Source organism: Electrophorus electricus, chromosome 2 (assembly GCF_013358815.1).
Source record: "Electrophorus electricus isolate fEleEle1 chromosome 2, fEleEle1.pri, whole genome shotgun sequence".
Lineage (NCBI taxonomy): Eukaryota > Metazoa > Chordata > Actinopteri > Gymnotiformes > Gymnotidae > Electrophorus > Electrophorus electricus.
The window spans coordinates 24,606,426-24,623,658 of record NC_049536.1 but is presented as its reverse complement, the minus strand read 5'-3'; positions in this window follow the sequence as shown (position 1 = coordinate 24,623,658).

The window sequence follows — 17,233 nt, the reverse complement described above, 5'->3', positions numbered from 1 at the left end:
CTGACCGAATAGTGACTTTCAGTGAAACAACAAAGAAATGCTCCTATTGGAAACCTGGAACGATATTTCAGAAGATATAAGCCATGTGTTCTTTGAAATCACAAAGGTGATCACTCAGACAGAATTGTTTAACTGAAGTCCAGGTATGGCATTAAAGATCATGTGTAAGTATAATGTCATATTAAACTATGGTCTTATTTAGTTAATTAATAATCCCACTTGACAGGGTCTAGTCATGGGCCTTGCAGAGGTATGAATTCTGGTGGATCTGAGAGGACAGAGCCACTGTAAATACATGCTAAATGAAAGACTGGTCAAAACTATAAAAAAAAAAAGAAAAGAAAAAAGAGAGGAACACTATGCGGACAACTAGAGCTGCAATCATCCAATAAGAAGCGAGGAAAAAGCTGCATTCCTCTGGCTGGCGTGCAGTGTCCGTCAGGAGCAAGTGCAGGGTTCTCTCTGTCTGCAAGGACAGGAGTAGGTGTGTGTGTGCCAGTGCCCCAGGGGTGTCTGGCCAGCGGGGCTCTGCCCGCTCGCTCCGCACAGAGCCCCCACCACACCCACCCGTCGCCCGCCTACCCGCCCAACTGCCAAACGAGCTCCCACGCTCATTCCCCTCAAACTTACGCAACCGCTAACCGTGGATTAAACAGGAACAATGGCCAGAATATAAAAAACTCAGCCAACCCAACTTAAAAAACCCTCACTCCTCAATAGGCCTTCAGTCTCCTGACGAGGAAGGCTAGAATTATAGACCAGTTTGCAAGAACAAATTTTGTGCCTTTTTTAAATCTTAAAAACTTCAGTGCCTCAGTTAGTGATGTTTAGCCTGTTGTCTCCAGATGGTGCTTTTTAACATTAGCATGCGTTTTGAAATCATGAATGATGTAGCAATGCAAAGCCTTAGCAGTGTGATCTTAACCATCCTCTCACCACTGAGGAGGAGTAGTCATCTGTCCTGCTCTCTCTGTACGCTTTGTGCTACCCAGCTCTCACTTTAGCTTGGCCTTATGCAAACCAGCCTTCCCCTGGATTGAGGCTAACAAAATAAATGCTGACGGCCATGCCAAAGAACATTCTTCCCTGTCACTAATTATAAAGAAAGGTTGGTCTTTTGGGGGAGACCCTATATTTAATATCGCCAGTATCCAAAGCAAACAGAGCCAGCGCTGACAGTGGGAAGGGTTGCTGAGTATCAACCAGTTATGGCTCAGTGAAGCTTTCACACCAGGACAGTCTCTTCTCCTTTGTATTGATTGCAGTGCCTAGAATCCCTAGAAGTATAGCTAGAAGTATTACAGAGGTATTAGATTTAGGATAGTCCTTCTGAACATCCTTTAAAAGCTTTAAAGTAAGGCCTAAAGTAAGACTTTTAAAACAAATAAGAAAATTGACCACAGCTGACCTCTATTAGGCATGTAATTGAAGCAATTTATTTAGAATATGATAAAGGGACATGTTAATGGCTTGAATATGATAAAGGACACCTAGTGGATGAGAGCATCTTGCAGGGCTACAGATGTAAAGCTCAGTGCTTCAGTGGTAGAGATGGAAAGTATTTAGACCAAGTACACTGACTGTAGGGTTCAGCACTAAACAAGTTCACCTTTGTCAGCACATGGAAACAAGACTATCATGGTGACATATTATTCATTTGATCAATTTATAACACTATGTAACAAGATTTATATTCCAATTGCTTATTAAAAAAACAGCTATATTAATCACAAATTTTGTTTCTGTGACTAGGACAATGAAGTTTATGTATTTTCAGAGAGGAAACAGATGAATTAGTGTGCTCCCCTTCACACAGTCAGACAAAGATGAACATATGCATTGCAAATATACAATGACCAAAAACACTTTAAAAGTGAGAAGCTTTTCGAGAATTGATGATACCAAACATAGTCAAACATGTTCTACTTATACTGTCCTTGTTAACTGCGTTCAAAGTCCAGTATATCCTGGTGAAAGTGTTCACCTAGCTCCTCTGAGTAAGCTCCCATTTTCTCCTTGAATTTATCAAGAGCATCAAGGCTAAGAACTTTGAGGGACACCCTGTAGCCCATTCTGCCATAGTTCTTAATCAAAGTCTGAACCAGCTCTGCATAGTTTTTAGCCTTGTGATTACCCAGGAAGCCACAGACCACTGGGATGAATCTATTCCATGTCACTTTCCCCTTGCTGTTGAGCTTCTTGGGGAATTTGTTTCACTTATCTATGGTCAGATGAAGACATCAGCATTGGCCTTTGCCTTAGACAGCTTAGGGAAGAGATTTTGGAGGTACTCGTTATCTAGAGCCATGACAATTTGTTTCATGAGGCCTAACTTGATGTGCGGTGGTGGCATCAGCACCTTCCGTGGGTCCACCCGTGGCTTCCATTTTATTCTGTTCTTCCTCGCAGAGAACTCGGTCCACTGTGGCCAGTCCTGCTGATAGTGTGCCTCAGTGACCCAGCTGTCTCAAAGGCAACGAAAGCAACACCACTGGCGTAGCAAAATATGTCTTCCAGATGCACGTAAACTCTTGATGCCATCTAAATTATATGTGGCTATGTAGCCACTATTCACTTACTCATCTGAATCATAAAGCGAAATGGCTGTTTTAATACACCTGTATTTATACTGCTATGTGTACTACTGGACATCCCAGATAGTTCTGGAAAGTTCTAAAAAGTTCTGGAAAGTTCTATAAACTTCTTGAGAGCTCTCAGAGTTCCAGAATCTATGTGAATATTCTGGAAAGCAGATAACTTTTCAAAACTTTATTGTCCTGACAACAAAAGCAAAGTTTATAGGGAACAATAGCCATTTTTTTTTAGGTCCAAGGACTTAAGAACACACACATAGTACCTGGGAACAAGAAAAAAAAATTGTAACAGTGTAATCATTGCTAAACATCATGTAGCATGATGTACAATGTACTGATACAGTGGGAGTGATAGAACGCACTAAAATGCAGAGCACTACCAAGCTGGGTCAAGGACAGAGGCTTCAGTAAAACTTTTTATTTCTAAGACAAGGATGTTCAGTGTACCACTCTGAAAACAACTCTTGAAGTGACTGCACAGTAGTGAGTGAGGTGAAATATTTCATGCAATATGCTATGAGCTCTTGCAAGTTGGTTCAGATAGTTGTCGTCTCAGCAAACTCGGGAGCTCAGTACGGTTCACTGAGTTCACATCAGACTTGAGATGATGTTTATCACAGTCTTAACAGTACAAAGGAATGAAAACTGAAAACAAAACACAACGGCTTCAAAACACCTCTATCGAGTAGCTCCGTAAACCTGAGGGTGAGCCACCGGTGGGCCACTGTCCAGGACTGCCCCCAAGGCAACATTTTGTTGTGTTTGGACATGTTTTGTTTCCATTGCCCACTTCATTCATGGCCCATACATTTTGGAATATTTCCAGGTCACAGTTAGCAGCCAGAAATGAGGAATCTATGTCATTGTACAGCAAGTATTGTTGAGTACTTTTGATGCCTGTTGTGTTTGACCACATGCAAGTCAACCATCAATGGCATGACAAGGCTAGAGCAGCTTTGCAGCACTTCTACCTCTGAAGATTTTACTGGAAAGATGAGTCTACACACACACACACACACAAACACACACACACACACACACACACACACACACACACACACACACACACACACACACACACACACACACACACGCACACACACACACACACACAAATGGAAACCTTTAATTAATGCACAGATGACAGTGATATTAGAAGCAGGTAAAAGTGAAATATATATCTTTGTTGCAGAAGTATACGTTTCTCTTTCGAGGCGGGCTTAGACTTGAGCAGCTGTGCTCCTGTCAGGACGTGGCGATTCAAAGAAAGCAAAAGCCAGTTGTAAAGGGGCCTCCAGCTATTCAGTCAGCAGAGCTGGCACACAGCGGACCCTGCCGGCAAGCTGTTCTTATACCTCTACCAGGAGGTTATACTGAAAAGAAGCCCTGCCAAATTCTCTTTGCTGACTTCATCACGATTGATTCTCCTCATTTAGAACCTGTCTCTGAAATGGATTATGTGTAAAATACCCATGTGAAAAAAGGGGCCAATTGCTGAAATGCAATTGGAAGTGCTTTTTGTTAACTGTCTCTGTGCCATGGACCAGATCTGTGGTCCACAGAACAGGGACTCTAAGAGATGTATCCAATGTACAAACAAATATTCCACAAAAAACGACCTAAAAAAACACAGATATGAAAACCCAAAAATGGCTTCATGAAATGGATTCTTATTTGAGATTTAATCAAAAATCAGCTTCTTCACGCTTTGCCTTGAACTTAAGAAGTCGGCATCTCCCAAGACAAGCACAGTAATGTGTTCCAGACAAACCACAGGAAAGATGTGATGAAATGTTATATGAAGCTGTAGAAAAGTAAAAATACACCTATTTCTTGGTGGCTGCAGGCAGGCTGTCTTCAAAAAGAGCAAAGGGTTTATAAATCCAAAATGGCAGTCTTGTGGTGTTTAGGTAGGGAAACTTTTAAATAGTAAGATGGTAGAGTCTCTGACAGACAAACCCTTCCATAGTGCTACCCAACAGGAGCAAACTAACAATGTTGGAAATCAGGGGAAAGAAGGCTGGCAGCATGGCTTCCCCTTCAGCCCATTCTCTTCTAAGCAGGTCTTTGGAAAGCTTCCGTGATTTGTCATATCAGGCTCTTGGACCCCTATTTTTGCACTTGTCACCACGGAGCCCTCTGCTGTAGTTTGCACTTTCTAGAGTTCCAGATTGTTTCATCTGAGATGACTGCTGGGCTGACTTCAGGCTGGTTATCCTACTGAAATGACGGCAGGTCCACAGACGATCGGGAGCATGTGCACCTACTGCATGACCAGTGAATCCAGCAAATGTCATGTTTAGTACGCTCTTGTTGAGAGAAGGCTGCTATTCAGTGAACACAAGTCCAAAAATGCATCAGATTTCCACTTTCTTATGCTCCAGGAGCAGGGGAGAAACAAACTGCGGCACAGCATGAAAAATCGGACGATAAATATCTGTGTCAGATGTGCAGAATGGAGACATACTGCAATCCAGTGTGAAGCAAACAGATCTTTATTTATAGAGGAGTCAGCTATCATGTTTAAGATTCTTTTCTAGTGAGTACAGTGGTGTAATGCAAGGAAGCAGGACCAATCAAAAGCTTATTATACAACCATTATCTATATAATTATCGGCAGTCATAATTTATACACATGATACTTCATCTCTTTTACTCTCTCTCCCTCTCTCTCTGTCTCTTCCTCTCCCACTTTCTCTCTCTCTCTCTCTCTCTCTCTCTCTCACACACACACACACACACACACACACACACACACACACACACACACACACACACACACACACACACACACACACACTCTCTGTTTGAACATGTTCTTCTATCTAGATTTCATGCGTATAAATATTTCTGGCCCCGTTTGTTCAGGCTTGTATCACTCCACTCCCAGAGCTCTGGCTCCGGGATTACATCATCCTCTCCAACAAAAGCCATAACGGGTGGACTGGTGGTAGGGAGAAAGGATGGCGGTGCGGCTGCCCCTAAGCCCCTGGTTCTGGTTTGGGAGAAAAGGCATAATGGGTAGGGGTGTCAGGAAGGAACATGGACAAGGAAAGAAGCATAGAATGGCTCAAGAAGAAAATAACTAATCCTCCATCTAGATAGGAACATGCTCAATATTCAAATAAGTACAGTCTACACAGAAATATATGATTCCATGTGATCTTTTCAGGAATCCAATGGGAAAGGGTGCCCTTACAAGTTTAATATGCAGTTTATATAGACACAGACACATATGACCATTTATAGGCAAATATTTTAAAAGTGCCAGTATGGTGTACATATAATCTGACAGTCCTCCATAATTTAACCTAAAGGATTATTATATGGGTGAATGCAAAAGAGGTTTAGTGTTCACATAGACAGGTCCTGCCAGAATACTTGAGCACAAAAATGTTCCCAAATAACCCCAGCAGACAATAACTGAGATTCATACATGTCAAGATTCTGGGATTTGCTGGACTGCAGACAGCAGTGGCTCTGACGGAACATGGTACGAGAAGTGTGCTGCAGAGAAGCAGCAACTATTTCAAAGTTGTTTAGACTTACCAAAGTATCTCAAAGATCTCAACATTTACCAAACTATAAACAACTTTGAAACTTTCCATTTGGCATCTTTCAACAATTTTTAGTTTTCACATATCAAAAATGGTTTGAACTTTGGACCTTCATTGTTGTATGAGGCAACACTGAAAACATGGTTACAGTATTTTATTAAGTTGCTTTTATCACTGTATTTTCATTAGTTTCATTAAAAGCATATGATTTAATATTAGTACTACATATGGGTCATGTGCTATCTGGTATTCTTTGTTACTTTCCTGTTGATTCTGGAAAGAATATGAAATTTTTCATTGTATTAAGATCTAATGTTTAGAAATCCTAGTCCAACACTCATAAAAACTTTTTACTGGGGATTGACTCAAACCTCACTCACCTAATGACAGATGACTGAAGTAAGCAATCTTGAATATGACTGCTCGCACGTGTGTGTGTGTGTGTCGCGCTTGCATGCCTCTGTCTCCGATTGACTTGGTCTGCCTGCAGATACATGTAGTTCCTCATAAATCCTCACACACTTGAGCTCAGCTCCACCACCCCTCCCAACCCCTTGCACCTGGCACGCCGCGATCAGCAGCACGCGAGCTCTCCACAGGCAGGGAAGAGGGCCCCAAGAGAGCTGGCCATTGGAGGGGCACTGGTGCAGGGCCTTGCCACCTCTCAGCCAAGCCATCAATCAGGCAATAATCCCCTAATGCCTGCAGGGCTAATCAGACCGGCCCCAGCGCTTACCATGCGCTTACCCTGTGCCTGCCGCCAGTGCCGATCTCTCAGGAGGTAGCTGTTTCTGAGTAAGACTGCTTATGCCGGATCGTTGTTTCACCTGTCCGTGCCGATCCCAAAACTGCGCTCTTAACCAGAGACACATGATACACATGAGCCCCTGGTTGGGATGTAGAGAGCACCTCTCAATGTTCCCGTCAGGGGTGGAGGGTGACCCATGCTTTCTCAGGCCTCTCAGCTCATAAAATGCACGGCAGCTCCCTTTAGCAGTGCTGCTTTCTGGGCCTGCTGCTCGGGTGTGACTAACTCGATCTCTTCTTTGCTCTAAGGTCACACGCCAGCAGGAACTCCAATTATTGAGTTACCTCTGCTTACTGCTCTTATGATTTGAGGCTTCAAAACAAATCTAAGGATTAAAAAACACAGAGTCTCTGTATAGGGGAGAAGTTGCAGACAGGGGCAATATATCTTGTATTATGCCCCCCACTACCTCATGCTGTCACGTACTGTACAACTGTTATTCAAGACGCTCCAAATCAGGCTGGAATTTTCCACTGCACTATAAAAAATCCAATCTGAAGGACTGTCTGGTGGTACTGTATGTTGTTTGAATATAAGCCATGCATTCACCTACATGTTCAATATGTTCTCATAGACAGTTTTCATATTATTTTCTGAAATGTTAAACATTTTATGTAACTAAAGCTAGCTCGCTCTCTATCTGCACACCCTTTTAGAACTGCTATATGCTACAGTTCAGTAGACCAGATAATACCATTTTTAAAACATTCTATCTTCTAACGTTTGTTAACACTGTGGACCCCCCTGCCGATACATATGCATGTGCTTCTGACTCCAGTGCCAACACAAAATGCTAAACAGATGGGAATGCCTGATCACCTCATATTTTGTTGAAACTTGACACGAGCTTGTAAGGGTCATAAAAGCTGAGACAGGACTCTAAAGGCACTTGTGAGAGGAAGCCGATGTACTTGCCACCCTTAAGCCTAGTACAATGCCAGTTGTCTCTTGAAAAAAACACATTCAGCTTGCAATGCAAGACTATGACTGAATCATATGGCGTCAAGAGATAGATAGACTGATACTGATGGTTATGTGAGAGGGGCCAGCTAAAAAAAAACCTAACCTCTGAACAAACTTCTATCCCTGTCTATTCCAAAGCTCTACCCATGTCTATTCCAAAGCTCTATCCATGTCTATTCCAAAGCTCTACCCATGTCTATTCCAAAGCTCTACCCATGTCTATTCCATAGCTCTACCCATGTCTATTCCAAAGCTCTATCCATGTCTATTCCAAAGCTCTACCCATGTCTATTCCAAAACTGTTGAGCAATTTGCCTTGGCAAAGTTTGTGGAGAAGAGAACGGCTGTGTTAAAGACAGTGATGTTGCCATAGACATCCTGCCCTGCTGGCACCCCACTTTATGACTGGGCTCCGGGATTAAAGCAGAACAAAACATTATTGCACAAACAGATATAAAACAATTTAATGGCAGGATTGGAAAAGTCATTATAACAAGTAGAAAAGAGGAAAGAAAGAAAGAGACTTTTGGATTTGCTAAAGAGGAGCAGAGTAATATACTGTATACTCTTGACACAGCTGAGGATTAAGGATATTGCTAATATTACACAAGTTGTCTAATGAGCATAAACACTGAAGGAAAACATAAGGCATAGTTTAAAAGATACCAAAGAAGCAGAAGAAACGTGGACATAAACTCACATATCCAGGCCAAAGTTTAAAAAAAAAAGTGGCCCGAAAGAAAATGAGACCACCTCTTGTTTAGGATGTAAGTACAGTGACACATGACCTTTGATATATTAATTCCCAGCCTTAGGGTCTGCTTTTTACCTTGACCTAAACTGATGACCTAAATTTTTCCTACAGAAAAATTATATGAATTGGTTCCTGGAATTTCCATGAAGGCTCTGTTCCTTTCTGAATGAGGATCATATTTGTATAAGTTGATTAAGTGATGGGGACTTGGCTGCAGATAATGACTTACCCATGACATTGACCTGAGCTTTCAAGCAAGTCTATCTTGTTAGCCAAAAGCCTTTGAAAATAAATGCTGACTATAGAGTCTGGTTTCTGGGAATCAGGAACCTTTCCAGATACATTTAAATCTTTTTGCCGATTCAAAATGTCTGTGTCTTTATGTTGGCTGCTGACTAAGAAATTAAGATGGGATCCCGTTGAAACATAATTTTTGTAGACACAAGTTTGACTATGATGTCTAAACCACTGACTGTTGGCAGGCCTGTCTGCTATCTTGCACTATACTTATACAGCACAATGACTTTTTTACCCCCAAGTCAGTACTTTTGCACATCTGTCATGTGTTGCTGCATACTTACAGTGTTAATGGGACAGTTGTTCCAGGACAGATCACAAAACCTATAGTTACTTTATTCAGTGGGTTAAGTCTCAAACTATACATCAAGAGAATAACATGGCTGGAACATGTGGTACAGCTGGAATTCAGAAACCATTTGTATCTAAGCCCATACTAGGTTAAGAAAGCATATCCTGGTATGACGAGTATTAAACCTAGACCCCATGAGCAATGGAAGAAAAGTAAATGATCTGATGATGAGTTATTTCCTTCTCTACATCCAAATGTACACCTACATTCAGAATGGCAGAGGACACCTGTGTCTGCTACCCACTGCTAAACATAGGAGCAAGTAAGGGTTGCCATCTCATGGAAATCATTAGGCCCGATATGGTCATATAATTGTTATGTAATTAGTTATTTTGCATATTTGAGTATCCATAAGTATGTAGGACTACAGACAAATGCATATTTTATTGTTACATACTTGACAATGATTAAAATTATAAATGCATAATTTTAAATTAGGGCGTTTATCCAAAACAGCTATATGTTTGTGAAACATATACCTTACCTCAATTAAACCATGAATTTGTTCAAGAGTTTTAGCATTGAGGTTAGAGAAATGGTAAGGTGAGCCAGAATTTGCTAACATTTATTCCACGGTATTCTAACACACATGCAGTCTCAGCTCATACTGTTTCAGGACAGACAGGCCAAAATGAAACATTCAGCTCAACATTGCGGGAGAGATCCAAGAGCTGAGTCATAGCGGTTAAAGAATATTTAAGGGGGCGTGGAAAGCCATGGGTACAAGTGAAGGTAGAAAGAGTTCAGGCTTCTACTGGGAAAAGGATAACTGGGAAAGAGTCACACTTACACAGAGCTGTAGATGTGCATAACTACAGAGAGACACACTGATCGTGTCAACTTTAATTATATGAAAGTAACAACTACAAAGCCTGCACCATGGTGACAGAGACCTTGCCTCTGTAGCTCATCTGGTATAGCAGATAGTGTAAGGGTATGGGTTCAGCTCCCAGATGCACACATGCTGTCACACTGATAAGTATGTAAGGTGCTCTGGATAAGGTCATCTGCCAAAGGCTGTAAATGCAAATGATGCAATTGCTGTATTAAACCCAGGAGACTCAAGTAATGAAAAATGATGTTATTCTTCCATATTGTGCATGACTAATGACTCACAGCAAAGTTTTGATAGATTCATCCTAAGATCTCCTGTTTGTATAACAATACCTTTCAGTAACATATTTACTTTAATTTGCTTCACTTGTAGACTAGCCTTTTCCAGATTTATGTTCAGATTTATGTTTGCTGACATTGCAGAAGCAATAATAAAGCTTTCAAAATGACTTGCCTTCTTTTTTACTATGAGAACACCCTATTCATATAAACAAATAGTAATGCAAGCTGATGAGAACAACACCACGGTTAAGTTTCCTCATTAATAAATGTGCATTGCCGATGAATTTTACTGTTTGTGTGACATATAATGTTACTGCATTTTGTCCTCATTTGCATATGATGTTATCAATTCATAATATAACACCCTTCTGCAAAAAAATCACCTGACCATGTCTGACAGTAAATCTCCCAGTAATAAACCAATCTGGTTTGGATGAGCTTTTCACTAATAATGTTTGGTTACCCATGCAGGTCATCAACAAAATTCTACACATGCATCCATTTAGCTAACTGAATTTAGATACAGTTTTTGAATTTAAACACAGTAGATTTTTTGTCTGTTCTAATGGTTCAGAAGAAGTGCTGAAGTCGTTAAATCCATGCAATCATGCAGTTCCTGTCTTGCAAAGGTTACAAATGCATTATATTTTTATGTTAGATTTAGACATACCTCTGGTCTTGGGTTTAGTCATTCATCTTGTCTCTCTTTAATCTGTATAGCCTCATTCACATGGTTGGTTTTTGCCAAGGGTAAAGGTGAATTTAAATTAATTAAATTATCACAACGGTGACTTTATAAATAGGAATTAATACCATATTGCATTTGGCGGGGTGTAGTGCGGTTATTGTGAAGTTGGTGTCTAGCAACGAATTTTACATATTTTAAAAGTGTTTCACACAGAAGAGTAATGGTTACCACAGCACTAGCAGAGCCATGTTTTTATTCTGTATCAGTTGTAGTTTCATCTTATCATGCCTCTCTCTGGCCCTGTAAGCCTGTGTGAACCACACTACACTTCCCAGAATACCCAGGAAAGTCAGGTGGCCCAATCTACTCAACCATCACCAAAGCCTACAGATGTCTTACATTCATCCACCAGTTCAGTACTAATTGTTTTCACCTGTTCCTCATGGCCTCATCTATAAAAACTGTGTTTCTTTCAGCGTGAGCTATTGTCTCTGTTTGTTCAGAGTGTACTCAACATTTCTGTTGTGTTTTAGCCTCGTCTTGTTACTGTCTGGTTTTTGGCTTTTTCACTCTGTTTTTGTATTTCCCCTTTTGTTTTTGGTAGCTTGTAGTTGTGTTTTTCTCTGGCTTTGACCTGGACTGTTTCTGCACTGTTTTTTTTTGTATCCAATGTCCCTCTGGCTGGGAAATCTCACTGTTCTGGTTTTGACTTTGGCCTGTTGTTCACTTCACTATTAAATGCACATCAACTTATATCTGCAAGCATCTGGCTGATTTTGATCTGTTACAAACCTTTTACCTATCAAATGAAAACATTTCTGTTCCTCTGTCAGTTTAAACATTAAGAAGCATAAAAAATTGGAAGTATAAAAAGATTAAAACTCATTTGTATTTATGTGATAGTTTCTAATGAAACCTGCAGGGGGAACACTGGTGGTACATTTAATTCAGAAAACGCACACCTACAGCCACTGTAAACTTGCATACCTTGGGGGATTTGGGGAATTTCACACATTGTCCAGGGTGAACTCTAAGGGTGTTCTATTCTGTTTCTGTATTTTGCCCTGTATCAGATTCAATCCTCACACAAAGGGGTTTCCTCCCTTCATGGAGTGTCAGCTTTTCTTACAGTCTATCAAGACAGCCTTTAAACAAGACAACATGCATGGACAAAAAAGGGGAGATTCCTACAGAACAATTTTGCTGAGTCAAAAAATGGACCAGTCTCAGACAGTGCTAAGTATATGGCCTGGACCTATGAAGTGGCAGCTAATTCATCAATCAAATAGTTTCACATGCTGTATGTGGCCCAGACCTATGATGTGGCAGCTAAGTCATTAGTCTATGCCTGTACCATGCAAACAAATGGCTTTAGATCCCAGTGTATGGTGTTTAGACATGTTTGCCATCTCACTGTTGACATTCTTAAAATACTTACTGACACCATTGTTCCAGTGTGCGTGTACATGTTTTGCTGTGCGTCGGGACTGCCTTTAGAAGGTGTGCCATTATTCTCAGTGAGTGGAGCCTACAAGAGACCTGCCTTTGTTTGGATTCTCTAGCTCCACTGACGGGCAAGGCCAGCCATCAGTGCACCAACTGTTTAACTTTCCACTGTCTTAAACCGATACTTGCTGCCCTGGCTTTTCCAGTTGTCATGATGTCCAAGCCTAGGTGAGGATTTTACAGCATGTCAGTACATATTTTCCCCATGTATATGCTCAGATTATGATGCTGTTGTTCTGGGGGTTCATGCCATTACAGTAACACCCCTGCCTTGACAGGTTTCGCTAGAGGTAGTTTCCATGTGTAATATTGGTCCTTCCCCAGATCGCCATGGAACCACCTCTGAAAAAAAAAAAAAAAAAACCTTTCAGAATATAGAAGATTGATTTGGACCTAAAAAACATCATAAGCCAAAGACAGGTTATTGAGCAACAAAGAATGATTTAATTTAGTCAAATGACTATTATTAGTAAAGGAGGTAATAATGCTATTATCCAAAGCAAAAGCCACATAATTTATAAACCCAGAAAAGGACGAGATAGTATTATGAAAAAACAAACAAACAGATCATTAAGTACTGAACACTGAGTAGTGAAGACAAATGCTTTCAGCTCTTTATTTGTTAAAAACCCCTGCAAAGTGTATAATAATTGTTTGTTATTGTTGATGTTAACTTTATGTGATTAGCATATGCAGTTTAATAAGGCTAGAGTTTTATGTTGTATTGTTATGTGTTTTTTTTTTTATAAAAGTATATGGATTTTGCTAGGGGCCTTAATGTTTTGGTGATGATTAATTTCACTGATTTCATTGGTAATAGTGATGTATACAATACTAAGTTCAAATCAAAAAGAGATATAATTCTTCTTCTTATGTTTCATGTATTCACAAAATATTTGAAAGTTAAAAAACAAACAAAAAACTGTTTTCAAAACAGTGGCACAGTCTCTGATTTTCACAGATCACACTGAACAGTCTTGAACTCCTCAGTTTAATCAGCGAATGTAAGAAAATATGTGAGGAAAAAACCCTCTGGCCAGAATACTACAACCATTCCTGAATCTATTTACAGACCTTGCTTCTCACAGACTATTCAAAGGCTATTATTCAAATATTCAGAAAACAAAACCAAAATGGACAAAAAGTAGAGACCAGAATATAGGAAATTGATAATATAAAGTGTAGGGCAGTGATCATTTATACCTTTTTTAGTAAACAGGTTGAATGTTAAGTTGAATGTGTTTAATAACAATTTAAGCTGAATTGCTATTTTTGGAATAGTTAAAAAAGTTGATCTTAGTTTGTTAATGTCAAAAATGAGCTTTGCTTATTTTATTCTGAAACTTATAGCTGTAAATGTTAGTGCATGAGCACAGAAAGAAAATCTATTTTATTTCATTTTAATATGAATAATCTGATAGATTCATTTGCTGGCAAGCTTGTTTGTGAATTTAGAACATTTAGCAGATGCTCTTATCCAGAACAACTTACAAGTGGAAAGAAGTGAGGAGGAAAACATTTTTACCAAAAATCTCTCTTCTTTAAACAATTGTAATCAAAATTTTATAAGAGGTAGATTTTCATAGTAAGATAGTAACTATTCCTAATTAACAGTTTTCTAAAATATGTTAATATTACAATATTTTCTCTGCTGCAAAATTACAACAAACTGAACATTTTCATAATGTGTGTCCATTAAAGGTAAATCCATGCTTTTACAGAGTGTAGAACAGCAGGGAAAGCATTTGAACATGTATGAAATTGTGTGGAGGAGGGCCCCTGCCAGTCAGAGTCTAACTGGTACACTCTTGGCCACTGAGCAAAGCATTCCCTTACCTCTTCAGTAGGCTAATTGGTGGTGGATTGGGGGGTGTAATTATTTCTCAGCTGTAAACTATAGTGGGATCTGATTACAGGGATTGAGCTGAATTTATTTAAAGTGAAACTGCTATCTGCCCACATTAACAATGCACAGCTGTGATTCAAGTTTGAGGGTTGGTAAGCGGAGCTATGCTTTTCTTAGAAGTGACTGTAAAAGGCCCCTGAATACAATGCACTCCAATGCCTACCTGCCAATACCTTGCATTTGACTGCATTCTAAAAGTGTGTACCATTCAAAAAATCTGTTTCTGTTTTATCCACCATCACTCCATCACATTTGATACATCACTTCTAAGAATCTGATTTAATAGGCTGCAAACAACATTAACCTTAATAGCTACTCTTAAGGCAGTATTTCCTTGCGTCATAAATGATATGTTGCTGTTGAACTCAATAGTGTAGGTAGGTACTAGTGAGAGAGTGTTGAATATTCTGATCTTATTTAAATACATGCTGTCAAAGCACAGATTCTGAAACACTCTGAAGCATGTTTTTTGCATGAGCATGTATTAGACTTAGTTTGCGGTAGACGCTGTAATCAGAATTATTTGCACCTCTGCAGTCAAAACTAAAGTGAAGTCCATGAAGTTTCCAGAGAAACGAGATGTTTCAGACACAGGTCCTGGATCAACTGTGCAAGCAAAGTGCTTCTAAAGATCTAGGAGGTGAAACCAGTTTCTTATTGAATTGTAATGTCTTCACAGTGATGTCTAAATTATGGTTTTAATAAAGACAAAATGGCTAGTAGGTCTGGTCTTAGTCAAAGTACATTTAGCCATTTAAACAGCTAAACTGGAGATGGTGCAGTCCTGTTGATTAGAAAACTGTACAGTCCACCCTAAACACTGAGCTTTTGATTGCTTGAAAGTAGTCCTGATATATTTGCAGTTACTGTAGTAAGAATGTAGTGGTAGTAAAATGCCGTTTTCACTTGTGTAAGCAAAGCACTTTGAAGTTCTCTGAGATTAAGCAAATGTGGCAAATCATGTAGTTGTATGATTTGATGTTGTATTTTATCTTGTTTCATTTTGTTTCTTAGCTGTAATTGCTAAATGTCCATGTAAATCATGATGTGCAAACTCTGTAACAAATTATAATTACAGTAAAATTACATCAAGTTGATGCAATTAAATGCAATCTTACTTCTTGTGTTGACTTCAGAGTTCTGCAAAATTACATTAAAAACATGACTAATCCATTACAATTACATGTAGGCCTGCCTTCAGATAAAGTGTTGTTACCCAGTATTAGAACAGGCAAATACAATGAGATTATGTAGAATCAGGGCTGGATTAGTGTTACCATGTAACACTACCCATTTGTTTCTAATAAGAAAAGTTCAGTGTTCACATAGCAAAGGTATGAGTGTGCATTTAAAGTTTGCTCTTATCTTTCACTGGAATCATTTTCCTTTGTAGACCTGCATACTCAAATGCCAGTTAGAGTGGCAAACAATATGTTTAAAGGTCATAATCAGAATCATAGCAAAGGCACTGGTTGTAGCAAAATGACCTATTTGAAATGGCCATTTTTTGAACAACATTTGACGCAGTTCCTTTGGTGGTCACAGGGCCATAAGAGGAATGTGGTTGTTTACTGTATTTAACACCCTATTGTTTAGAATACCAAACAGTCACAAATAGGTAAAATCAGGTTTGATGCCATGGTAGGAATGAGTTACTTTGCAGATGGTCTGGTATTGTGCTATTGGTACAAACTTTATGCAAGTTCCTTTTGATTTTTTTATGGAAACAGTTGGAGTAGATAAGTGTGGTCACTGCCAATATGTTTTAATTCTCATAACGTTATCAATACTTCAACTTATTGTGTCAGTTTAAGACGTTCTATGGTCAATCACAGTGTATGTCTTTAATAAATCATCAATCCAGAGCCATATTATTTCAAATGTTATGCCATCTGAATAAAACTCATGTCCTTAAGATTTGGAGACAGCAGTTGATCTCTCAGAAAGGTACGCTTTGCCAGATCACTTTTCAGTACAATTTTAATTATGGAACGGAAATATGTTTTGTATTGCGACACACTCTGCCCTCCCCCAAGTCATTTGTTTAAATAAGTAGATACTGGCATATATATATGGTACTGATGTCCCTTGAAACTTTCCAACTGTCAACCATAATGTTTTCCTTCAGCAGTGAATAACAGCATTTATCTTTGTTCTTTGTTTTGGAATATCTTCCTGCAACACTCAGCCCATGACCTCCTTTGAGCTCTTATTCAAGTATATAGTTTATTTAACAATAATACAGAAATATAAATATAGTAGTATAATATAATGTGTGTGTGTGTGTGTGTGAGTATAAAAAGAAATCTAAGCTTTCTAAGATGCTTTTTCTCTATGTATCCAATTCATGCCATTTATCCTGTTATTTTGAGCTTTAGAATAGTTAATAAGCAATGCGAAAAAAAAATTCTAAGGCACATTCTTCCCATGCTTAGAGCAATGTTCTATATTAGGTGATTTGAAGACAAGCGTCATTGACAGGAGCAAAATACTGGAGTGCACTATCCGAGATGAACAGGACGGAAAGATAAACCACAAAAATATTTCATTCCTCTATTAGTAATGACTCAGAGTAGCACACAATGGATAAAGACCTTTTTTTTTTTTACATTGTGGAGTGTGGGGAAGGACTTGGACATTTGATGACCCATATACCAAAGGAGACAGCTATAGCCAAGCTTACAGCCACATT